This window comes from Protopterus annectens, chromosome 3.part1, assembly GCF_019279795.1.
Source record: "Protopterus annectens isolate FY-2018-M chromosome 3.part1, PAN1.0, whole genome shotgun sequence".
NCBI lineage: Eukaryota > Metazoa > Chordata > Ceratodontiformes > Protopteridae > Protopterus > Protopterus annectens.
Window position 1 is genome coordinate 1,257,507,440 of NC_056732.1, and position 15,573 is coordinate 1,257,523,012.

Here is a 15,573-nt window from a genome sequence, read left to right on the forward strand (position 1 = left end):
ACACTGTGAATGGGATAGTGGTCTACACACTCTAATTATAAAGGCACTGCCCATTGTGCACTGCAATTTTACTGCCACTGACATGCCCTCTGGCCAGCCTGCTGCTGATGCCTGCCATATTGCCTGCTGTCTCATGTTCCCTTGGGGACCATGGACATTGTTTTCCCCCTGTGCATTTGGTTATTAAAGCTGTGGGCATGGCAGTGTATGCTTCTCTTTGCCCACAGCGAATTTGCAAACAGCCATATTTCTCAGCAGCTGAATGTTACTTCAGCCATGTGTCCCCAGTCAAATGTACCACAGAGAAATGTCTCACTGCCTAGGCGCCTGAACCCTTCAGGGACAGATCATTTGATAGCACTTTTAGCATTTGACTGATGGTTTGTTAGGAAAATGTGTCATTTGTCTGTTCTTTTGGAGTTGGGGAAGCAAAGCTGCATTTCTGTTTTGGCACAAACAAGGATATGTTGCTATTCTTACTCTCCCTTGTTTTGCATCCAGCCTTGCTTTGTATATGAATGTAATATGTTACAACCACACAATTCATGTTGTTCATATTTCAAATATCTAGACTGTTTTATGTTTTTCCAGTTGATAATACTGAAATGCTACATTTTCTCTTTTGTCTGGGAACAGGTATTGTTTAGTTATGTGATACTTATGTGTGCTATCCTTCTGTTGTGTTTTAGGTTACCTAGGACTATGGCACCCAGGTGTCTGAATCCCTGAAAACCACCCTTCAGTGATCCTGAGAGTCAGGTAATTGTGGAAGCTTTTAGGTGACATTGTGCCTTTCTGCTTGAGAGGAGATATGGAGATATGTCAGACAGCATGCAAATTTGGCAGCAGATGTGAATGCAGTAGGCGGCCACAGCAGGACATATGATCAGGTGTGCCTTAAGCCCACTGATATAATCTCATCTGCACTGAGGAGAGCAGCTACAGTGGCCTGTGATTGGATGGGTCCTGGGATGGGGGTCTGCTATAGAGGCACAACTAACAGCAAATGAAAAGTTTCTGTCCACCATCAGGGATTCAGACAGCTCCCAGAGAACTGCAGAACAACATGTCCTTAACATTGGTACTGCTGTTTGAGGGACAGCAGATATGTCCCAGGAAGACCTTCCAGGCAGGCTTATGCATCTCAGTTGTTAAATACTGTTCTATAGTAAAATAGTTACATCAATACGTTAGTTCTGTTTAACAAGAAATTGGTTGGGGGGGATTGTAGATTGCTACAGTTAACAATACATTCTGATTGAATACACATGGGGCTTAGGTTGGACTTCTCATACAAGTTCCTGTTGAAAGTATAATTAGTGGACATATAAAGGGCAAAAATTTCACCATCTGCATTACTGTTAATTGTGATGATGTTGTCCTTACCTTTTGCTTAAGTTCTTTCAGGACCATCCAGCATAGAGAGCATACTATCATCTGACTATGGTAAGCCAAACATTTTTATGTCAATACTGATGAGCATTTCAAAGAAATAGTGCATGATGTTGTTAGTGTCAGGACTGCTGTGTGTATTGCTGTAGTGTCTGTAATAGTGGCACCACTTTTAGTTTGTTAGCATATATTGGACTATAATAGTGTACGTATTAATTCTTTCCTGTGTTTGTTGATTATCAAAGGTGTTCCTGACAGTGGAAGTGTGGGACTTCTACCACTTGATTTCAGAGTATCAGCAGACTCTGATGAGTATCAGCAGACTCTGATGATGATGGTGGCCAAACAGATGCACAGTCAGGGGTGCAGGGGGTGAATCTGACACTGAGATTGATATACAGCCACCCCCTGTATTTCCATCAGGCACAGACAGTAGGCCTACACCTACCCATTACAGTGAGCACGCAGATATTGGACAAGTGGAAAAACTAGGATCCAAACCTAGGATCACTTACAGGAGAGGTAACAACTTAAAATCAATTTTAGAAAGACCCAAAACACCTAATTTAACTTCAAAAGTTACAGGGTCATTTCAGTGTGGGGCTTGTAATTATTGCCATCTTGTGAGAGTAGCAAACTCATTTATAATACATGGAAGAAGGTTTTATATCAACCACAAACTAAACTGTGAGTCTAGATCTATAGTTTACTTGGCAACATGTAACTGTTGCCAAGCATTCTATGTTGGCAAATCAGACAGAAGACTGCGTGACAGGGTATATGAGCATTCTTATGCAATTCGTAAAATGAACAAAGAGAATGCTCTGGCCAAACATATTTCTAAAATGAAGGACACAGTTTTGAGTTTATGGCCATAGACCAGGTTAGGCACTCAGAAAGAGGAGGTCCTGTCGCTCTATATTTAGAAAACAGAGAACTAGAATGGCAGGTACAACTGGACTCGTTTTCATTCCCCGGTCTGAATGAGCATTGTAATATAGCATGCGTACTAAAAATGAGGAGTTACAAGCGTTAACTATTTTTGTCAATATTTAATTAAGACTAAAACAAGGGTTAAAGTTTAACTTCTTGTAGCTTAACCTTAAACAAGTTTTAACCGATGGTCAAGTTACCCTTAGTGAGTATTAGGACCCTACACTGTATAGATAAGCAGATCCAAAAATGGACATGTTTTTATTTCTTTTATTCCTTTGATCAACAATATTTATTTACAAGATGGGAATTTTTTATTATTTTCTTGATGGTGTATTTTCCATCTTCAATATTTATTGGAATTTTGTTTTTTAGACTTAGACACAGTTTTTACTTACATATCTGATGTTGTAGATCTTGTTTTTAAGAGGATGAAAATGAAGTAATTAATTGTTTATGTACAAAAAGGCAAGGAACTTGTCCTAACATATAGAGCATAATTGATGTTATTAATTTTTAGCTATTGCCTGTAGGCGAAGTTATGTAAACTTCATGGGTTTGGACAAGCGGTTACTTCGTAACACTCTTAATGGCATAGTGCACTTTTTGACATTGCAAGAGCTCCTAAAGTTTTATTTAAATGGGCATATTAATTCATTTAAAATGTGAATAGGTTTTATTATCTTAAATGTATTGCTGATTTAATCACGCAATGACGTGGCTATATAAAAATTGTGAAATGGCGGGTTTTTTTAAATCTTTCTCTGAAGAAGCTGCAAGCATTGGCTTCAGCGAAAACGCTCCTTTTTTTGTTAAATAAAGTTTGCGTTAAGACTCTGTATACGAAAGTGTGGTACACTCTTGTGAAGGAAACGCTTATCTACTATTAGGATTTGTTGTGCCGTGGGACTGCTTTCTTGTGTTTTTACTGGTTTTGGTGTTGTCGTGGTTTTAAAGGTATGGCGAACGGCAGTCCTTCAAGCCCCGCAAGTCCTGTCATGTTCACTAGAGGAGATCTAACTGACAAGGAAGAACCAAGCGATCTATCTAGTTTAATTAAGGCTCTAACTTCCAGAATGGATAACTTAACGAAAAATTGGCTGATCGATAAACGCGTCAACAACAGCAACAACTTGCATGTGCCTTCTACTATTGCAGCTTCGCTAGCACCCCCGCCGTCAGCATTACAGGAAAGACTGTTATCTAACATTAATGAAACGGACTCTGGTATGAGTGCGTTTTCAATTCCAGCAGGTCAACACCACAACAACCAAGACGTAATGGTGCCTGTACAAAGCTCTTATTCACTCAATTTGGCATCTGTGCCGAGACTGACACAATTACCAGCAGCATCTAATTTACCAATGCCCCCCGGGCTTATAGGAGTTCCTAACTGTGGAATTTGGGTACATAACACGGATAACCTTATTTTTGGAGACCAACAGGAACCTCCGGTCATGGGGGCAACATTAACATCAGTAAGTGATCTTTCTATTACTGATATATTGAAAGACTTTGATGGTAAACTGTTAAAGCTTAAGAAACTTCAATTGGAGGTGGCTTATTTTCAACAGTGCATAAAAGAAAAAATCATTCCGAAAGGTTTGCGTTCTACTTTTTGTCCAACAAGCCTCTTCAATAACATAGATTTTTGCAAAGAACTGACTTTATTCTTTGACAACCAAGGGGTTCAACTTTTGGATTTGATAATTAAACATTACAACATTCAAATTTCTTTGCTTATTGATGAGGTTAACATTCTGGACAATAAATTGAAACAAAACTTAAACTTTGACAGATACAAATATGACTATTCTCGTATTTTCTCGAGCATCGACTGTTTGGTTGAAAAACTGAAAGCAAACAAAAATAAAAAACTGTCAAGAGATAGAGTGAGTTATGCAAATAACTCTGCTTATCCGAGATTACAGGCACCTGTTATGGTAACAGGAGCCAGCATACAGGGTGAAGTTGGCAATGAGTCAACTATTTCTGGAGAAGAGGGAGCTATAAACAACGAAAAAGAACATCAGTCTAATGGCACTATTAAACGGAATAATAGAGAAAAAATACATAATACTAGAAGTACGCAACATAACAATAGGAATAATCAGGGTAATGATAATTCCTCAGATCATTTTTTAGGGAAAACAGCTGGACCGCCATACCCGAGGAGGAACTGGAACAACCGGAAGTGAATTTTGAAACTTCCACCACCCCTGACTGTTTTAGTGAACTGAAAGTCATAACTAACGATAAGGGTGACTTTACTATCTACAACTTTTCTTCATTCCAAGTTAGCCCTTGCCTTATCGAACTTTTGGCATACGGTAACACTTTTGTACCTACTGCAAGATGTAACTTGGTTAAGACAATAATAGATTTAAAATGTTTTGTGAGAAAATTGAATCTAAAACTTTTGTTTAACAACAATGAAGCAGGTGGAGATGCTAGTTTGAGACTAGCAAGTACTTTTAATCCACCACTTCATACTGGTTTGTTATTGTTTGAGAAAACTTGTGAATTGGATCTTAGACATATGATCAGTAACAACCCAGCACAAAAAGGTTACCATAAATTTAATGCAACGGAAGAACAACTGTTGGAACTTGAATTATTGTGTAAAGCACCAGTCAGAGTAATCAAACCAGACAAGGGAGGTGGGCTCGTCATCTTTGACAATTACAAATATATTGAGAAGATGGAGACCATATTGGGCGGTTCCGCTTATAGTCCATCATCCCTAAATGAAATGAATACCTCATTTACTAGAAATAGGGGGTATTTTAGGGACTTATTTTTAAGTGGCAATATCGATATGGATACATATAATTATATTGATATCAACATGCCAAAAACACCAATGATATTTGGGATCCCTAAGATTCACAAAAACTTGCACAATCCACCTTTACGTGCATTAATAGACAGTCGTATCTCTCTAACATATCCCTGCGCTCAGTTGGTAGAGAAAATCTTATCAAAATACGTGAAGTTGATTCCCCAAGTTTGTAAGGACTCTTGGTCTTTCTTGGAGAAAATATATAATGTGGAATTTAACACTGCACTCAATTTCCTCACCATAGATGTTACTGATTTATATACTTCAATTCCGCATATCGAAGCAACTGAATGGTTAACTTTATTGTTAATAGAATTGAAAGCTTCAAAAAAGGAAATTGATACAGTTACACAGCTAATTGACATTATATTATCATCCAACTTTTTTACATTTAATGGTAAATACTATTTACAGAAGCAGGGTGTGGCAATGGGGTCCCCTTGTGGGGCCAGCATTGCTAATCTTTTCATGGCTTACTGGGAGAAAACTAATATCCTTAGTGACAATAGCAGGATGCAACAGGTCAAATTTTATACAAGGTACCTGGACGACATCTTCATATTGTTTGATGGGGATGCAACATCTGCCGAAAATTTTGTTAAGTTTATTAATGATTCAACAACCTTTTTAAAATTCACTTACAAGTTTTCAGAGACCAACATAGACTATTTAGACGTCAATTTAACTAAGGATGTAATAAAAAGCGAATTTTTCTCTAACATATACAGGAAGCCAACTTATTGTAATTCCCTGCTACATTACAAAAGTTGTCATCCTTTTAAACAAAAGAAAGCTATAATCAAGGGCCAAATAATACGTGCTTCAAGAATGTGCAGCAGAGAGGAGCTGTTTATCGAAGAATGTGAAATTTTAAAAAATATGTTCATCAATAGGGACTACCCAATTAATTTGTTTAATGAAATTTTGGAAGAGGTATTTGAAAAGAGACTCAATGGCCAGTACAGTCCCTTACTACCACACAAGCAAGTTGTACAATTTGACAACGCTGAGGGTATAATTACTCCTACAAGTAACGAACATTTAATTAGTACTAACTCCAGTACTTTGAATATACTAAGATCAGGGCCTGAAAGCAGTTTCATTACCTCCTTTAACATAGACTGTAAGAATATACAACTTATACTATTTAAGAACTGGTTTTTCATTTCTAATAATGAATTTTTAATGGAAAAACTAGGATCCAAACCTAGGATCACTTACAGGAGAGGTAACAACTTAAAATCAATTTTAGAAAGACCCAAAACACCTAATTTAACTTCAAAAGTTACAGGGTCATTTCAGTGTGGGGCTTGTAATTATTGCCATCTTGTGAGAGTAGCAAACTCATTTATAATACATGGAAGAAGGTTTTATATCAACCACAAACTAAACTGTGAGTCTAGATCTATAGTTTACTTGGCAACATGTAACTGTTGCCAAGCATTCTATGTTGGCAAATCAGACAGAAGACTGCGTGACAGGGTATATGAGCATTCTTATGCAATTCGTAAAATGAACAAAGAGAATGCTCTGGCCAAACATATTTCTAAAAATGAAGGACACAGTTTTGAGTTTATGGCCATAGACCAGGTTAGGCACTCAGAAAGAGGAGGTCCTGTCGCTCTATATTTAGAAAACAGAGAACTAGAATGGCAGGTACAACTGGACTCGTTTTCATTCCCGGGTCTGAATGAGCATTGTAATATAGCATGCGTACTAAAAATGAGGAGTTACAAGCGTTAACTATTTTTGTCAATATTTAATTAAGACTAAAACAAGGGTTAAAGTTTAACTTCTTGTAGCTTAACCTTAAACAAGTTTTAACCGATGGTCAAGTTACCCTTAGTGAGTATTAGGACCCTACACTGTATAGATAAGCAGACCCAAAAATGGACATGTTTTTATTTCTTTTATTCCTTTGATCAACAATATTTATTTACAAGATGGGAATTTTTTATTATTTTCTTGATGGTGTATTTTCCATCTTCAATATTTATTGGAATTTTGTTTTTTAGACTTAGACACAGTTTTTACTTACATATGTGATGTTGTAGATCTTGTTTTTAAGAGGATGAAAATGAAGTAATTAATTGTTTATGTACAAAAGGCAAGGAACTTGTCCCAACATATAGAGCATAATTGATGTTATTAATTTTTAGCTATTGCCTGTAGGCGAAGTTATGTAAACTTCATGGGTTTGGACAAGCGGTTACTTCGTAACACTCTTAATGGCATAGTGCACTTTTTGACATTGCAAGAGCTCCTAAAGTTTTATTTAAATGGGCATATTAATTCATTTAAAATGTGAATAGGTTTTATTATCTTAAATGTATTGCTGATTTAATCACGCAATGACGTGGCTATATAAAAATTGTGAAATGGCGGGTTTTTTTAAATCTTTCTCTGAAGAAGCTGCAAGCATTGGCTTCAGCGAAAACGCTCCTTTTTTTGTTAAATAAAGTTTGCGTTAAGACTCTGTATACGAAAGTGTGGTACACTCTTGTGAAGGAAACGCTTATCTACTATTAGGATTTGTTGTGCCGTGGGACTGCTTTCTTGTGTTTTTACTAGTTCTTGTGTTGTCGTGGTTTTAAAGACTCTGATGAGTATCAGCAGACTCTGATGATGATGGTGGCCAAACAGATGCACAGTCAGGGGTGCAGGGGGTGAATCTGACACTGAGATTGATATACAGCCACCCCCTGTATTTCCATCAGGCACAGACAGTAGGCCTACACCTACCCATTACAGTGAGCACGCAGATATTGGACAAGTGGAGAGTGAGACAATTGATCAGGGAAATGTGGTTACTGCAGCTTAAGTGCCCATTGACTCTGGCTGTAGCCAAAGTATGGAAGAGGTGTCATGTACAAGGGTTGCTAGGGGGTGCTCTGAGGAGGCCTGCTGTCCATCCTCCACCTGATCCAGATGTTGCTTCCCGTGCCACTCAACATATGTTTAGGGCCATCATGGAGGCACAGGCACATTCCCATAGGTCCCCCAGGGAAATGCTTAGGGTTGTAGATGTGGCACAGGCTGACATGCATGACTACCTCCACTGTGTTGCCAATTTAATGGCTCAGATGAATGACATATTGGAATGGGTGGTGTCTGTTATGGAATGTCTGCTGGGTGGGGAAGGCATCCTTCTTGGTATAGGTCAGCCACATCATCTGCTGTTAGCCAACCCAGTGATCCTTGATCACGCTCCCATAATGGCTGTACTTCCACTGCTCCATCAGAGGTTGAGCTCTCCACACGCAGATGTGGCAGGCCATGGGGTCATGGTCCTGAACATCTTCATCGGAAGAACTCATCCAGCATACATCAGTTATATTCAGGTAGCAGCAGTGCATCCGACTGTGGACAGCTCAAGGCAACTCCAGGCAAAGCCAGTTCTTGCGGTTGAGTAAGACAATGATGAACAGCCATCTCTGTCATGTGCAGCTCACATGTGTCCAATATACCAAGACATAGAGCTAGCACAGAGCTTGGCTGTGTTCATGGAGACACTCGCACACCAGTTTCACCTGGAGGAACCATAAAGACACACACACACAACAGTTACATGGTTCAGCTGTGAAGCTTAAAACTCATTTTGTCTCAGTGGCCATTTGTTACTTTATCTGAATGTCTGCCTGCTTCTCTTTCTTACTCACACACACACTCACTGACTTTTTGTGTCAGTCTAGGCTTCCTGTCCCCCCATCCATGCACGCGCACACACACACACACACACACACACACACACACACACACACACACACACACACAGACACGCGCGCACGCACAAAATACCTGCAAGTGATGAGAATTGTCATCCCATATGCCTGTTTTCTTTCTATTGGATTCAGGGATACATAAGCTTTGTGTCTGATTCACAGGGTGCATAGCTGACGTAGTGCTTAGTATATCTGCATTTGTGATGTTGAATTGGTAATTGTACCTTTGACCTATATTGGCCTTAGAAAGACAGTTGATAGCATCAAACTTTTTTGCATCAGTATTGTTAATGATTTTGTGAGGGTTGTTAAGTCTGAAACTGAAATGTGTCTCATTACTTTCTAATATATCTCTTTAATGATTTTCTAGTACAAATGTATGGTGCTAAACTGAGGATATGCAGTGACCATCAGTACTTTTGAGAGGTATGACTGTGTGAATCTTTGATGCCTGAGGCCTACTATTTAATAATGGACACATATAAGTCAAATAAGTCTCTACTGCCACGTTAAAGTGATTTCTGTACAAATCTCCCATCTTTTACTTGCTTACTCTACCAAGTAGCAAAATGCAAGGATATGCTAGTCATTCATATTATTACACAAGACACACCAGGTTCAACACTTACCTTGTAAATCCAGCAGATGCAACAGTTTTACTTTAAGGCTGATTCTCTCTGATGCTAGCAGTACACAGGCATTACATGGGTATGTAAAAGTTGTGAGCATCACCTGAGATTAATGTTACTATATGTATATGCATAGGAGGAAGGTTTTAGCCCCTTAGGTGGTGAGTGAGTGTGCTATGCACTGTCTCTTAGCCGATGCAAGGGTATATTGAGCAAGCCTATGTCTGCCTACACCCACAGCAGCTGATGGTCCCCCCCCGACTCCTTAGCTGTGTGTGGCTGTGGTTACCTTGCCACTGCTGGTGGGATGTGTGCCCTTTCCCTTGGTTGATCCTGCTGAAGCTGTTTTCTCAGAGTGATCTTGTGTAGCATGGCACATACAGTGAATATTTCAGTAGATGTACATGGATTGTACTGCAGGGCTCCCCCTGATTTATCTAGGCACTGAAACTGTGACTTCAGCAGCCCAAACACACAGTCGATGATATTTCTGGTTTGAGCATGTGCCTCATTGTCTTTCTTCAGCAGGTGTGTATGCATTTCTGATGGGTGTCATCAGCCACAGTTCCAGTGCATAATCTGCATCCTCCAGTAAATGACCCTGTGGGCTATCCCCCCTAGTGAACATCTCATACAGTTGGGAGGTGTGCCAGATATGTCAGTTCTGGTAATGCCTGGTTTGCCAGCACACACGTTTAAGATGATTCCCTTGGTGTTACACATGACTTGGCAGTTAATAGAGTGGAAGCCCTTTCTAGTTATATAGAGCTTTGCCTGTTCCCTGGGTGGTGTCTTTATTTCTACATGTGTGCAATCTATGACACCCAGTTCTTCAGGGTATTGTGCTACAGGGTAGAATTCCTGCCATACCTCTCAACTAAACAGATTTTCACAGAATGTCCAGCTTTTTGGCTCATATTTTTGGTCTCTGTCTCATAAAATTGTGGTTTTCTGGCAAATCATTGAGGAATGAAGTCAGAACATAATGGCAGACATTTGAGTTGTACACTTTGCACCCTTCAGAAAATTCACATTAACGCAAAACATGTTACTCTATCAACTTTCTAAGTTTGTAAGAGCAATATTTAAAAGGTGTCCCTATTTTTAGGCCTTTGTCCCCCCCATTTTCTATCCCTGGGATTCAATAAACTCCATACAGGAATAGCAGTATTCCTGCAGGGAGTGGTTCATGTCCATATAGCATAACAGTGGGCCTTGCATATTCATGAAGGTGCACTGCTGTTTAACCTACATGGACATTAACCATGAACGAGTGCAGGGGGCATGTTTAAGTAGTGCACAGACATTGAAAACATCCCCTACACTCAGAAAGTGCCGTACGGCACTTCCTAATAGGATCTGGCATAATATTAGATAATTACTCTAATATTATGCCAGTATTGAAATAAATTATCCTTTCAGTGTCTGCGGACACTGAAATACATACAGCAACAGGAAAGGAATGCAGGGGTGTGTGACAGGTTATGTGAAAAGGGACACATCATACATATTGCCCTCACAAACTTAGAAAGTTGATAGAAAACAGGTCATGCATTAGCATGAATTAGCGAAGGATAGAAGTCTGAAAGCAAATGTCTGCCAATATTCCCTGTCAGAAGTCCATGTGGACAAAAGCACAAATAATGGGGGGAGACAATAAAAATAGGGGCACTTCTGAAAACTTGCCCTCACACACTTAGAAAGTTGATATAAAACAGGACATGTATTAGCAGGAATCTCTGAAGGATAGAAGCCTGAAAGCCAAATGTATGCCATTATTTCCCAAATGTAGTCCTCAATGACTTGTCAGAACACCACAATATTCACTATATAACATAATAATATAATAATAATAATATTATATATTTTTTCTAGGCAAAGGAATGTTTAAGCATAGAAAAGCGGGTATGCGTGTTATGGCTCTCCGCTTACCATAGCTTAAGCATCCCATAGGAGATAAATACAAATATACTGGTGAACTTTTCAAGCTGAGATAGTGCATTTGTTATAGTCCTGGCTTAACATGCATGTGTTCATGGTTCGAGTACCAAGACAAGCAAGTAATTTTTATATGGGAAAGTAGCGTTAAAATTATTTTTTTAAACTTGAATTGTGTAGCAACTGGTTGTTGTCAACCAGGGTAGTGTAGCTGGTGTACAGTGTTAGTGTGAGCGCATATAACATGTGAAACCATCCATGTACACACAAGTGACCCATCATTATAGTCACACCCCTTGCCAATGTAAGGAAAGCACATAGAGGGATGTCATGTAAAGTACATCATATACACTAAATAAATGAAGTCAGTTCTCTGATATATTTAAAAAATTAAAAGTGAGCAATGGTTAACATATCTTAGCAAGTGTAACCATTGCTAAGACATGAATGCTAAGCAGCAGGTAGCTCAGCTAAGTGGATTTGTGCAGTGTTTAAGACTGCTCAACAACTTCCCCTTTAAGCTTACTTACAAAACTGGCTTAGCGGATTTGCGCACTGCTTAGCAGAGCTTAACCTTTTCAAAATGGTGCAATGACAACAAAAGGTGGGAATATTGCACTATTTAAATGGCACAGGTGGGAATACAGCCATAATCTGTTATAGTCCATCTGTGCAGATACAATGGCTGGTGTAGGAGATGGAGTACGCTTTTGGGCTCAATGCTGGAGCATTCGGGAGTCCAGGGTCATGGTTGGACTCTTAGTTAAAAACCATAATGAGAGACTGCTACAGGGCCAATACTAGGGCTCGCAATACAAAGCAGAGGTCTGGGACCATCTCGCACATGACCTCACCAGTGCTACTGGCATCCCCTGGACTGGTGAGCAGGTACGGTACCACTTTGCTGACCTAAAGCATAGGAAAGGGGCAGTCTTGGACCAGTAAATCCAAGATGGATGGGCCCAGAAGGCTCCAGTAGTGTGTAAGCATTGCCATCAAGTAGTTTGTATCAAATACTAGCCTGAAAATGTGCTAGCCAGATATGCATAATGTGGGTTTTCCTCCCCTACGGCTGCAGCAGAGAGGGCTGTGAATGTGGAAGTCCATGGTGACAGACTGCTGAGGCTGTGCCGACAGGCTGGTGAGTACAATCTAGTAGGTATACATGTAAACTGAATAAATAAAAAAGTATGACTGACGAATATTGAAGTACAATAAAGACCCTTAAAAAACTGCTGTGTTTATTCTGGTATGTTGTTGTAGACATATATGGAATGTATACAGGTTCTTCACAGCAAATATGGCTGTGACAGCATACATTAACTGAGGTGCATCTGTGAACAAGCTGTTAGGAGAAACCATAGATGGTGTAGCTATAAAATGAGATATAAATTAAATGTGAAACATATACTGCACTAAACTCTGAACCCTGAATAGTAATATGTCAAGTATCAATGTATGTACCATGCAGCATTGCCTTGTGTTAACCTTTGCTTTCTAAATTGTAATAATCCAAAGGAGTAATGCACAGTACAATAACTATCTGTCATGCATGCATCACAGAATTACAAGTTCAGACTGTCTAACCAAGAGACTATTAGAAGATACCATTGAAACTCAAAACAGCAGTTCCCCAGTAGCTTGGTGTGATGAGAAATAGCTTAGTTATTAAATTTGCACACCCAGACACTGTTCGAATCCAGGAAGTGGTACTAAAATGGGTGCATATCTACACATCAGGAATAAATGTAAAAAAAGTCAGGTAGTGTTAACAGATATTTTTCCCACAGGTTTTACAGGTAAGTAAATGTTGCCAGTAGCTGTATGAAGGGTATACTAATAAACTGTATACAACTGTTCAATTGTCCCACCACATGCCTCCAAATGACAGCAGGGTAGGTACATACAATTTGCACTCTTCCCGAATCATACCTCTCAACTGTACAGATATTCACTGAATGTCCAGATATTTGTCTCAGATTTTTGGTCCATTTTTCATAAAGTAGTGGTGTCATGGCAAATAGACTGCGGTGGTGGTGCTGCGGTAGCATTGTCGCCTCACAGTTAGACGTTGCCCATTCGATTCTCAGTTAGAGCGTCTTCTGTGTGGCGACATGCGTGAATGGGTGTTCCTTCGTTGAAGGTTGTGCATTAGGCCCAGCAAGCCAGCACGTAAAACTCTACTGCCAATCATTAGCGGACCGGAGTTCCGCTGTGGTGAACCCTAACCGGGAAAAGCTGAAAGACACAAACAAAGTGGTGTCATGGCAAATCAGTGCCAAACCATTATAGACTGAAGTTAGAAAATAATGATAGACATACAAGTATCAGATGTCATATCCATCAGAAAAGCCATGCACATGCAAAAGTTGTTATTTTTATCAACTTTCAAAGTTTGTAAGAGCAGTATCAAAAAATTGTCCATATTTATGGGCCTTTGTTCTACTGTTATGTATGGCTCTGTCCAGATGTCATGTTCTAAGAGGTTGAGAGGTATGTTTCCGATACATGTCTCTCAAGTATAATGCTGTCACTGCTAATGGTCACTGCTGCAAATAATCCTGGACACAGATAGGAAACCAGCTGATGTATGCCAGTAGCACACTCACATAACAACAGTTCAGGGTACTCATCCTGTGCCAGATATTTAACGCTGACATGTACGAGTTCCCTCTAGTCATGTACCCAGAGTTGTCACAGTTTGCCTCATACCATTCCAGGCTGACAGTTTAATAGGTATGTTTGTACTACAGAAGCTACGGCCATAGGTAGATGTAAAGTGAGGGCAGACCCATAGAGTATTGAGCAGTACTGTTGTGGAAAATAGAAGCATAAACAGTTGTTAATGGATTTTCTGTCTCTCTGCCCAACCCCATCTGCATCAATAATTATTACTCATATACTACGGGTATCTTGTGCTCCAACCCTAATGTTGGGACTTGTGTTATATTATTCTTAATATGCTCGATTGCTTGCATATTAACATATATTGTTCAAATACCATTGTTGGTGGCGTGTTGCTGTCAATGTTACTGGCACGCTGTTATGATGTATATTGTTGTTCCATTTATGCATGTGTTCTGTTTGTTATGCAACTGTTTCAAATCTGTTTTATGGGGTTAACTGGAACACCCATGCATGCTGTTATAACTAATCTTGCATGACTAACCAACATATTTTGTAAAACTTCAACACCATAGTGCATTTAGAAAGGCATATCCCAGCTAATCCACCTTTCCAACCTCATCTGGCCATGGCACTGGGCCCCAGCACATCTGGGACCCAACCCAGATCTCCCTCATCTGCTGGTCCTGCACCACCTTCAGGTGGAACTGCCACAGGGGGTGGGGCCAGTCCCCCACAGGAGCGGGCACGGACAGGAGCTGTCACCCACAGTCAGGTGTGGGGTTTGGTGCACAGAACCCTTCAACCCAAGTTTGGAGAGCAGCTGCGCCAGATTGAGGGCCACCTGGCCCATGTCAAGCGGCAGGCCACCCCTGCTGTCCAGATCCCAGCACAGCCACCTTTGGGGCTATGAAGGTGCAGTGGTGACTGCCCATGGGTGGGGATCTCAGTCCCACTGTAACCATATTGGGGCCCATGGAATTCAGATTCCGAACCACCCTCCCCGTCAAATGTGTTTATCCCCCTCATGTGTCATATACTACCCCTGTCTGCTGTCTTGTCTGTCTTGTCTGTCTCCCTACCCAATCTGCCTCCCCAGACATATCTACAATCCTTCCCCAACATCCCAAACTCACCTTAAAATAATAAAAGGGCATCTGTCCCCAAAACAATCTGGCCCCATACATAGCTCTCCATTTTGCACACATGTCCACTGGACATATGTAATCTGGTTCAACTGGCATGACAACACATTTCTGATGTCCTCACCCCTGTCTCTGGGTTTTGAGTGTCCAAATTCACCTCCAAATTTTGTACAAATGCACAGCTGTTGCTGTATAAGAAAGGGACAGCTATGGACCTTCCCTACACCCATCCTGCACATCCTTAGCTATATTTTATATTGTTTTTCCCTCAGCATTCCCCTTTATCACCAGTTTCCTATCACCCCTTTTTCTTTTCTATTAAAGAAATTACTGTGTGTCTAAGTGAG